The sequence below is a fragment of the Neolamprologus multifasciatus genome, chromosome 3, assembly GCF_963576455.1.
Source record: "Neolamprologus multifasciatus chromosome 3, fNeoMul1.2, whole genome shotgun sequence".
NCBI classification, from domain to species: Eukaryota; Metazoa; Chordata; class Actinopteri; order Cichliformes; family Cichlidae; genus Neolamprologus; species Neolamprologus multifasciatus.
The window spans coordinates 21,412,584-21,425,005 of NC_140441.1; positions in this window are offsets into that span (position 1 = coordinate 21,412,584).

The window sequence follows — 12,422 nt, forward strand, 5'->3', positions numbered from 1 at the left end:
GTAAGTACTAGATAATTTCTAATTATCTTCTAATCTGTAAGATCTCAGAACTGACAGAGGGTGTGTTTTCTTTTTTTACCATGGCTGCATTTTCTAATCATGTAATTCATCATTATAGCCTGTCAGCTATGCTGGTGATCAGGATATCCTAAGTGTTAACTGAACAGATGGCAGGCATCTTAAGGTGCAAACAACCTGCCACTGAGGACGGATGAATTCACAGAAGCAGTAGAAGAAGAAAAAGCAAGCGGTTCCCAATATTGAGGGATTATACAGTAAAAACTGCTTGTATTTTCTCACGGGTATACAGGTTTACTGATATTCTAGAAGTACAGTGATACTGTCAGAGCAGATTAAAGATAAAATGAAATTCTGAAAGTGTATTTATATGATTTAGTTTGTTTTTTTTATTAGATTAATACTATGAGAGAGCTAATACTTATTGTTTGAGTCACTGGTAATCACAAGATTTGCAACAACAATAGACAGATCTTTATTCACTTCGATGAGAAAATCGGTGTCAAGTAGACTTTTTTCAAGTTAGCGTAGCCTAGAGTAAAATGTGGAAACAAGGAAATAACTAGCTACTGCTAATACAAAAGTAACAAAAACTGAATATCAACACATCTACAGCTTACTAATTAACATGTTATACATGTAATGAGATGCAAAAAAACTAAGCCGTGGAGGCAGTCGTAAGGCAAACAGATAAGGCTAGAGCCTATCATACATGGCCACACATAAGTCTTCCACATAACCTGAGACAACACTTTCTTGTATTCTTGTTTTTCTTTTCCTAGCATATCAAGTTGAGTCAGTGTAGACTGATTTTACCTTTAAACATAGCCAAGTTAGCTGTGCCTCTACTTTCTAGTTTTTACGATAAGCTATGCTAACCCAGTTCTTAAAAGTAGCGATTCTAAGCTAATATAGCCAAACATGTGCTTTTGATGACCCAACAGAGAGTCATCAATTGGCTTTATGGTGATTCAGAGTGAGCTTCTACTCACTGTTTAGCCACCCAGCCCTCAACTCAAATGTAGCCACAGCTGGCCACTTGCTTACACCAAAAAACAAGAAGAAAACCTACCTGCTTAACGTCTTGATGCATGCTTAATCATCCAGGTAAGTAAATCTCCAAAAGTCGATTCTGTTGATCTGGACGTAGCGTTTTCAGTTGGAGAAACGTTCCTGAGACTGAAGAAGTCACTTGGATGAGTGACGAAACGTTTCTCCCACTGAAAATGCAGCGGCCAGATCAACAGAATCAACTTTTGGAGACTTCCTGTTTAACATTAAATAGCATGTGGAGACAGTTGGAAATGACTCAAATGAATAACAATGTTGTTTGATGAACCAACAACTGTTTCCAACATGTGTGCAGTATTAACTTTAAAACATGTTAGTGTTGGGTTCACAGCTTGTTGCTGTAGCTTCCAAGCTGCCAAACAGTGTTTTTTAATAGATTTAAATGAAACATGAACCAATGCAGTGGAAAAGTTTGACTATCTTTGTGTGTGACAGATAAGCTCAGCTTTCATACGTGTCAGTTCTGGCAATTTGCAAATAATTTGTTCGGCTGACAGTTCAGATAGTGTCAGTGTAATATGGAAAGTAAGAAGCCCAGAAAGGCAACTCTGACTTTGAAACGCATGCATTTTTATTGGAATGCTGTCTGAAAGTTTGTGATATAAGCATCTGTAAAAGGTCTCTGAAACACAACCTTTGCGATAGTCGTCTTCCCCATGTCGGCTATTTCACATTGACCTGTCTGAATTATATTTCTGTTCGGATTTCACCAGACAGTTGACTTTTTGCTCTCTGTCTTACATCTGTAGTTCATCACCATTACAAAATTTGAGTCTCGGGCAAATTTCTGCAGCAGAAAACCCTTCAGTCAGTCAGTCTCAGCCCACATGTCACGAAGCAGTCCTCAGCCAAAGCAAAAGATAAAAACTTTTTGTGTAACTTTGCATCAGCCATTAGACCAAGAAAAGCTGAATAACATCCAACCCTTAATTTTTGATGGCACTTTTCTGTTCCTCTATTTTGTTCATATTCTTGTTTATTTCTGTGGCAGGGAAAAAAAGGTGCTCAGATAAAGATTTCTTTTTAAATTATTTTATTCTTGGTCATGCCGTTCACTGTTTGGCTTGAATTATGCATGTGGTTCTTATCTATGAATGTATGATGTTTGACTGTGCAGAAAGCACTCAGCAAGCACTTGTATGAAAAAAAAGAAAGCTTTGGAGTCTGAGAGCATGCTACTGCAAGACTCATGTGCTGCACAGTCATGTGTATACAATAGGGATCAACAGTAGCACTTCAGGATTCCACTTAACCTTTTTGGTAATCGACTCATGTCACCTGACTTTTTATTAATACTTGCGGATGCACATCTGTGATTTGTGCCCTGCACCAGAAGCGGTACCGTGTTTAAGTGCCGGCTGACAGGCCCCCTTCTGGTTGAGGAGCACTATTGGTAATGAGTGGAGTCCACGAATATGGCACAAGAGACCAAACAGACGCTGTAGCGATGGAAGGATTTAACGTCTTTGAGACTGAAGAAGGCATGTGTGTGTGTGTGGCATGAGTGTGACCAACAGCCTGCTCATATCTTTGACATTCACAGGGTTGTGCACTATCCTTACCTATCAAGAGAGCAGGTTCTTACACAAGCTTTTGGCCATGCTGCTCCATTTTGCCCCATAAATGGTGAAGGTATCTGTAACAAAAAGGGCTTCCAAGGAGGATTCTAAGTGATGCTGTTGTGTGTTAATGCAGTCAGTTGAGCTGCAGCTTTTGCTTTTTGTAGGCACAGTTACTGACCTTTTTGATTGGTGTTTTGCATCGAGTAGCCTGCTGAGTAAAGGGATCTATTCACAGCTGCGCCAACATGTTGTAGTTATGTAGTGTCACCAGAGGGCAGTGTCTAAAACATGAGCAACAGCTGGTCCGTGGGCTATTCCTATTCCTGTTGTAGTTTGCCCTTCTATAGCCTGCTGCAGAGGCGACCAAAATCATAACATACAAAGACTTTAGTAGTCTTTGTATGTTGTAGTTACGTGAAAGCATTAAAACGTGCTGTTCACTGTAGCCACTGTAGCCACTGTCTGTGCTCCCCTTTACTCTAAGCTTTGCTATCATTTCCTTTCCTGTACAGGCAAACTTTTCAACCAATCAAAATTCACTGGTAGTGTCTTCATTGGGCTCTAAACTGGACATCTGCACAGACAAATACAAACTGACCAAAATGTGGCACCTCTAGTTTAGCCTCTAGTTAAAAGGAGAAATACTTCATGGTTTTTCTTTCTGTTATGAGACTCTCTGTTGTGTGTGCAGGTCATTGTGGAAATAAAAATTTAAAAAGCCAATAAAAAGCTACGATCATTAGATCAAAACCATTGTTTTCCAGATTGCACATCAAAGAACACAATCCCTCGTTTGCTCTCCACACGAACTGTTTACCTGCATACAACCAAAGCATACTGCTTGGTCAGTAGATCGTGGATTAACAAAAAGCTTGCTTCTTCCTTTCATATGAAGACATCTGCTCACAGCAAACTTTAGGAATAGTGATGTTTTTGTGCCTGAGTTAGGAAGTAGCACAGTATCTCCTGTTTGTTCCCCCACCCCTACCAGCTAGTGCAGATGGCAGCCCTCGCTGAGCCTGGATATGGTTTCTTCCTGTTAGATAGGAGTTTTTTTTTTCCACACCACTGTCATCTGCTGCTTACTTTAGCTGAATGATTGGTGTTCTTTTCAGTATTCGAAACTCAGAGATAAGCATTGTTGTGAATTGAAGCTGCATAAGTTAAACTGAATTGTGTTATTCATAAGTTTTTTTTTCCAGTGCACCCCAGACATTTATTGATATTACTCAGAGGAAAAGAAAAAATAAGTTTGAAGGAATTTAGACATTAAAGTGAGGCACTAATACAACTGAATTGTCCATATTTTCTGTGCCTATGTTTTTCCTGTGTGTAGCCATCTGTAGCATGCACGTGAACGGCAACTACGGCACTCTGTGATAAGATCACAAGCAAGCGTTCCAGAAAAAGCATGAATATTTTTGGCATGAATATGGGGGTTCGTGAATGCGGAACGGTAACGCGCTAGCGAGTGCAGACGTGTGAAAAGCACTGAGTGTTTGTGGTGTCAGGTTGAGACACAGTGTCCACAGTGTATTCAGGGAAAGTCTGATGCAGGCAGGGAGGCAGACCCCGTTCTCCTGAAGCACTTCTATGTTTTATTTATCAGGGGTGGCAAAGCAAGCGGTGTGTTTAACTCAACAACAACAACCGCACCAGCAGCAGAAATCTCAGGATACTCCCTTTTTTTCAACCTTCAGTGATTGGTGAACTTTAGTTTAACAAAGTAATGTGCTAGAAAATGTCTGTCCTGTGATTTATTTCCCTCAATGAGCAGTTTAGCGGCAGCTCCGGCGTAACCTTTGCCACAGCACCCACAAAGAAAAAGGGACAAATGGCAAATGTCCTGTTTTCTTCAAGAAAAAAACACAAGAAATCAGAGTCATATATGATGAATTTGGGTTTTATAGTTGTATAGTATAGCATGAAGATTGCAGAAGATGCGACACAAAACGCAATCGTGCGCTCATGGACTAATTCCATTTCTATATGTTTACTAAGATCTAATGACAATTACATCACCGGCTGTGATTATTAACCCTACCATCCGGGTTATTAACTTGTTCTTTGATAGCCACCGTAAACAGATATCCCAACTAGCGTGGAAAAAAGAAGTCATTTACTTTATAATTAAAGGCAATTAGTGAATCAATTAAAGCTCCATCAAACCTGATGGAAGAGAAAACAAAATGGCATGAGCTGGGATGGGCAGTATTTGCAGATAGGCATCATTATTGTCCCATCAACCTCAATAATTGAACCCAGGGTTAAAGTAAAAAAAAATCAATTTCCTATCATGGGTTGTCATATCCCACCCCCTCATATGCCCAGCATAGCACCTATTTTTCCAAAAATAAAATCCCTGCCGAGGAGCACATCATGCTGTCTTAGAATAAACTTGTCGATATTTGTCACTTTCAGTCCTTCAAATGTCAGTGACAATGCAGCCAGGAGAGATGTATGGCATGCAATAGATATGAGCCAGTTTCTTCAAGATCCGTGATAAATAATTCCAGTCACTGGAAAAAAATAGTTCTTGGTTTGCTAATATAGTTTATCCCTCATCCCATTCTACTCGGATCCCAGTTTCATCCTTTTAAAACATGCTGGTTAATAACCCTAATTTATTAGCATCTTTTAAAAAAAATTGCTTTTGATATTAATGAGATTAAAGCTATAGCTGAAATGCAGTCAGTCCAGTTTTCCCTGATGGCAGCAACTTTAAAACTGTCCTTGTCTGTTAAATCTGATACACTGCAGAGATGTGACAAGGAAAATTGAATAAAGGAAAAATGCACTTTTTTGATAACCCAAACTCTACAGTGAAGACAAGTAATAGTGTCTGTTGGTCTTTGTGTTGTTTCGTGGGTTTTTTTGTTCAAATCAGCCCTCGCACAGCCTCGGGCAGTGACGCCGTTTGCTGAAAAAAAAAAGGATAAACCTTGAGCTTCTTCTGCCACGTCAAACTTTAACTCTGAAAAATGGGGAAAAAAATAACAGAAGAGTGAACGATCTATCTTTCACAGCTGTGGAAATGTTTACATTTTTACACTTGGAGTTAGGTAAAAGGTGGCAAAAAATGTAGCATGTGCTGATGAAAATTGCCTCTATTTTTATATATAGTGTTATATATAGTCTATGATGGCTTACGTTGATGCAGTTGTTAGAGATGTGGCGTCACAGGAAGAAAGCTTATTGGCTGGGGCCTTTCTGTTTCCTCTCGGTGCTCCAGCTTCCTCACGCAGTCGGTAGAAAACACAAAAACTGTAAAGAGATGCTTGTTTTGTTAGCAGGTGATGCTTAATTTGGCCATAGGTGTGAATGTGAGTGTTAGCACTGTGATGGACCGGTGGCTTCTCCAGGGTGTACCCCACCCCTTACCCCTATGATAGAAACCCCTAAAGCATCATTTCTAACGTGTCTAACACGACGTGTTATCAATCTATGGGGCTATAGGGTTATTCCAGGAAACAAGGGGAAATAAGGGTGTGCTCCTGTTTTCATTTCATATTGGATAACCTCACCTCTAAGGACCTCAAGCTGTTATTTACGCGAAATAATACATGGTTCCAACTACAGATGAAAAGGGGAATTCTTTAAAAATGAAAAGCCATATTTTTCATCGTAATGCACTCGCTATTTAGAGCATGCCACGGCGTGTATTGACACATTTTAATAATGTCGGTTGCCCCGTGATATCTGAGTCACTTTGCCGGCGTTGTGACTCCTGTCTGCCGGCAATACTATTAGACTAAAGGTTGGGAGTTAATCTTTAGTAAAGCATCGTTTTATATGTTTTTGTTGTGCAAAAAAAAAAGTACAGATTTGAGGTAGATGATTGAATGCTTACACATAAATGTGTTTCCTTTATTGCAGTGGGTGGGTATTCCTCTGTCTCTTTTTTATGAATAGCATGCGCCAATTTAATCACTGAGTGCTCAGGACATGGGATTTCATTCATTGTTAGATTAAAAAAGACAATGTAATTTTTCATGCTTGAGCAAAGATATTTTATTATTTGCTGTTTATGCTGGCAGAGCACAAGGAAACTCTGCAGCCCTAACTGCGTTGTGCTGATATGGTTTTTTAACTTAGAGTACGGAAACTGAGCTATCAAGTGCTGCAAGCGATAAAGTGATAAAATAATATGTTTTTGAAGGTGCTTGTGAAGTGCATAGGCTTACATCATCAACAGACGGTCTCATGCTAGGCAACAAGCTGCTCAAAGTTGCCTGGGTGGGAGTTAATGAATATTTGCTTTTCCAACAGCTTTTGCTGACATGCCAAAAGCTCTTCATAGAGTTTCAAGTAACAAATACAAGAGAACATGAACACTGTGGCTACTGGCCACCATATGCTGCCGTACTGAATGTGACTGTTCAGTTCACCTGCCATTTTTGCTCTTGTTCTTTGTGCTTTTTTCTCAGAGTTATGATGGCTCATGTTGCTAAAGAGACACATGCAAAAGTCTTAGATGCTTTCTTCAAGTTTTTTCCCCTCGCTTCAAATCTTCGCTTTGCAGCAGAGGGTCAGGCTGAGCAGGTTCATACTTTCCACTTAATGCTCGTCTTTTCCAGCAGGAGCAACATACTGGATGAATTGGATTGAGGTAATACTGACATTGAGGTCAGAATAGAGCTAAAGACCTCTTCTTTGGGTTTGCTCATTATTATTTTTTTCACCTTGTTAGCCTTAACACATGGCCAAAGCTCTGTTAGCAAGACCACGCTACTCTGATCAGTCCCTGCGGATAGTCTAAGAAGAAGCCATGCGTGGCAGCCAAACAAGGAGCAGGAGGAGTGAAGCACCAACTTTTTTCGGGTGGGAAGTTAGCGCTTTCAGGCATTTTACCCATCACAGCAATGTGAAATAATTGGCGCGGGGTACGACGATTGTTACACTGTTTCAGCTCCTCATCACTCGGCCTTGTTAGATCCCTCACACCAGTGGCGGGTGCACAAAAATGTAAGAATTCTTCAACACCGAGCTAGAGAAATGTAATAAGGGCTCTCATTCACTCTCAGCGTTGGGTGTTTAGAGTCACTTGGTGTGACACAAGTGAATTTTACATTTGGACCAGACAGAAAAATGTGGATTGAGACTGGTTATGAATGGAAACAGACAAGATTTATATAAAAAACATCAAAGTCTGTTTGTAGCTGGTGTTCTTGATGATGAATGGGCCTCTTCTAACAATGCTTTACATGTAGGCAGGAAACTGCACTGTAGTTCATTGATATAAATGGGGGATATTTACATAGCATCGCAGTCTCTGATGTACTGTGATGTAATTCAATGTGCTGATACATGCTTTTTTGCATCGCTACTATTACAACATTACTAACAATATTAGTTTTCGGGCATTCAAGTTTCATGTCAGATGTTAACGTGGCATTAAAAGAGAAAGGTCATATTTCCACTGCACTACCCACACATTTAATGTTTGCATAATCCATGTTTGCATGATATTTTGTGTGAAAGCCACTCGAACATTAAAACAAGAGCTTTAATCAACTGCATGTTTGGCTAAGAGTATAGCAAGAAAGCACAGGGGGAAATAATCAATAAAACAAGATGATCTCTGTGTAAAATCATTGATAAAGATTGTGTGTTTACTGAATTGTTGATTGCCTGAGTGATTCTATACTTCTCTTGCTTGGGTTATTTTGATTTTGTGCGTTATCTCTGATGTGTGGGATGTTTGAGTCACGTAACATTATACAGTATAATGTGTGGACTAAATCTAGTCATGTTCACACATGGAGATGTGTGAGGTTGAGTAACTTTTGTTGCCACTAATAGCCCATCCATCCGTTTTCTTCCACTTCTCCAATTCAGGATCACAGAGGAAGCTCTGGAGGCCATCCCAGCTGCCATAGGGTGAGAGGTGGGGTTGCCTGTCACAGTGTTAACACATAGAGACAGATGCTCACATCTGCAGCTACGGGGAGTTTAGAGTCACCATTTAAGCTAACCCCATCTTTAGACTGTGTACAAAACACTGCACCGCCGTGCGTCCAAAACTAACTGTGGCAAATTAATTTTAAAAAACACAGTTAAGACATGACATGAGAATCGATGAGGGCTTCCTGGGGATTCATCCTGGGGTGGCGATGGCGTCATCTGTTGACCTATTTGGTCAATAGGTGAACTGCAGTGGGCCCAGTGTCGGTGGCAGCCGGGTCTTAATGTGCCTCATGACGAACCTCTCGAAGCACTTCTTAATGATGGGTGTGAGTACAACGGGACAGTAGTGATTGAGGACACTGTGGACTTCTTTGTGGGGGCCTTGAGGCACATTGGGACAGTGCTTAGGGAGAGGTTGAAGATGTCAGTGAGGATGTCTCAGTATCAGAATTAATAATCATAGTATCAATATATGGACTCAAAAATGTCAGCAAATCCTGGAGAGAGATTGCTGAAAGTATTAGAATGGACAAGAGGGGATGTGAACTACAAAGAAGTGGAAAATGTTTATGGAAAAATATGATTGCCCCCGAAAAACCTGACCATAAAAAAGAGCCCCAGCATTTTATTTGTTTCTATCATAACTGGTATTGCATATTAAACACGTGGATAGTTCTGTAATTAAAACATAGCAATCCAAGCAAAGCAAAAATACTGGCAACGTCCTGTACATAGGTTTCATTGTAGACTCTACAGGATTCCCTGCAGAAGTCTAAATCAGGCCTTAGTGTAACCTGAAAATATAGTAAGAATGACTCGCTTTTTTCATTTCATTCAGCCTGACATTTTTCTTTTATGACATATCAATTCCCAGAAACATACATACTCTCAACTACAATGCAGTCTGTGTAAAAGAAGTGCTCATAGAGCAGTCTAGAGGAAAGAGAATGTAGAACAGCCACTGCAACTATCAGCTTTCTGATAGAAATGTTACCAAGAGCTCCGGCTAGATATCAGGTGCAGCAGACCAACTGATCTAAATAACATCCCACAATATTTAAGGCTCAGCTGCACCGTATCTGCAAGCCAATTTGCAACCCACCTCCACCCCAGGCCTTCCTTTTATCCTGTCGAACTTGATCAGCATCACGTCTCTTGTTATCAAGGTCTATTCTGTGCAGTAGTCTTGCTGCACACCAATCTGTAAGGACTCTGAAAAAAGCAATGCATAGAACATACGTTTAAATGCAAGCAAAGCAAATAATCTCACATTTAATTTGAAAAACAGAGACAAATCTCGAAAATAATGAGGTCTGTACGATGGTTTAAGAGAAGAGTGCCTACCTGCTGTCAGGATTTTCAGTTATGTGAGGTTTTGACTGCATGCATAACTGTGTTACTTTTCTGTAATGGTTCCCGACTGAGCGGCTGGTAAAACACATCAGATCCACCCAGCACATCGTCTCCCTGGGTGCTCGTCTAAAAAAAAAGAAAGGAAAATGCAATAAATCTGTGGGGTAAAGGCCATGGTTCATCAGATGCCTCCCCACATGCTTTATATCTCCTCCAAGTTTGTGTCCCTCCTCTAGTTACACCTCATTAAAGTAATAAGTTTACCCCTGGTGATCACGCGCACTGTCACACACCTAACCTTTAAGTTAAAACAAAAAAAAGTCATCTCGCAACTTGTTTTGGCTGTGGACCCTCCTTAATTAACTACAATCATGTGAATGTGGCATTTCAATGTGACTTAGATCATGTCTGCCTCTTTTTTCCCCCCATTGTGAATCAGGGCCTGAGGTATGGAGGGAGCAATGATAATTATGATAAGTGATTTGTGCCCACTCATGCAACTCCTCGAGGTAAGCCTCTTTGATGTCCTTTGCTTAGCCGCCTCACTTATTTTCCTCTGCTAAGCTTGCATTCTCATAAAGACACCAGTTACTGCTCTAATAGTGCTACTTTTAATCTCAGGGGATTGGCCCTTTTTCTTTTCTTTCTTTTTAACCTGATTGGTGTTTGTGTTTGTTTTAGGGGAAAAGCCAGTGTTTCAGTTTGTTTGACTGAAATATGTGGAGGGTTTTGGGGGAGAGTAGCAGCAGCATCAGCCACCAGGTGTCCATTCTAATGGCTACACTCTGCCACCCAGCCCTTCACTTCTCCTGCTCAGTGTTAAAAAGAGGCTGGCGGGCATGCATTTGATATGTTAAAGGTAGATGGCTGAAGAGTGCTGACTTTGCATAGTACTCTAAAGATAGAGGAGGATATATGAAGGTAGAGGGAAAGGGAGGGGGAGGTGGTAAAGAGATGCTGAACTCTCCCTCTCGTCTCCTGGAAGCAGGCCAAGTGTGGGCCTTCAGAAGGCTTGTTAATGATGCAGTGTTGCCAAGTGGCAGATTTTTAAAAGCTGCTTGCCATAAATCTTGCTCTCCATCTGAGCGTACATGTCAGCACAGGCACTGACAGGTGCCATGTGGCGACAAGTGCCATCGTCAACACCCATCTCCCTCATATAGCCCCCCCATCATCCCCTCCTCCCGGAGTATCACACAGTCCGGTAGCAAAGTATAAATAACACCTTGAGATACTGTGAGAGCACTGGAACAGTGCAGAATTTGTGTCCAGGTCTTCTAATAATAAAAAGTTTTCGAAGTGTCCCTCAAATTTGGCAGCAATTTCCTTCTCTGCTCAGGTGTCAGCGATTAGGTCTGTGCTGGGATGTAGTGAGCATGTTTGTCCATACGAGCGCATGAATAATCCATCCATGTTGTGTGCATGTGTATCCGAAAAAGAGCCCGAGGTACAACCAGTTCCTGCCCTCCTGGGAAAAACGATCAGGTTTGGGAGAGCCATCAAGTTTTGCAGTACACTGAGCAGCTCAGTCAATATTTCCACTGTTAGCGGGAGTGACTCACACAGGTTTACTTTCTGGAGCATTATATTTTAAGCTGGCAGGAAAGCTGATGTACCTTCTCGCCACAATACGCTTATTTTCTTGCCATTGTAATTTTGCAAGCACTATAACAACTGCTCATTTTATGTGGAAGAAAGTGAGCGTGTGATTCTCTCTACCACGTTTTCATTTTCATCTCATTGCTGTGGATGTTTGGTCAGTCTTCAATAATAGATGTATTTAAGGCAAAAACCGTCTTCATGAACATAGAATGTTTTCAGATGAAATCACAATCGATAAGGAATCAGATACATGGGAATTCAAATCAGTGCAGTGATGTTGCTTGATCTGATGCTTGTAATGCCTAATGTTAGCGAGTGTTAATTGGTGTTGTTGTGTCACCAACGCTGCTAATCCCACTTCTTCACAGAAGCAACTTTGTGCCTCCTGTTATACAAATGCTGTACTTACAAAGCAATCATTTTTTTTACTTCTGCTTACCATTTAGTCAAGTCAATTTAATCTATATATTACATTTAAAACAACTGCATAAGCTACCGCAGCATTTTAGCTAGGTAAAAGGAGCGCTAATTTTAGCTCTGACTAGCTCAAAATAGCTCACTTACCCACGATGTCTTAAAATAAAGCTCTCAGGATGGTTTATAACTGTCAAATGGTTTGTGTGGAACAATTAATCCTCACCTGTTCAAGAACTGAGACCAAGAGGACACCTGGTGTAACTCAGTGCCAGCGCTAGCTAGCTAATATCAACAAATGCTTGACAGTCATGGTTATATGTTACTGTTTTCCTGGTATCCTTGATTTGACAACAGTGAATCCAGATATTTAGAAGTTTAGTGTACCTTATGAAAGCTATTAGCAGCAATAGTTCAGCAATAATTATAGCCTCACCCCTACTCAATTTAGCTAAACTGTGGAGGAAAAATAAAGAATGAATGACCTCATTTTCA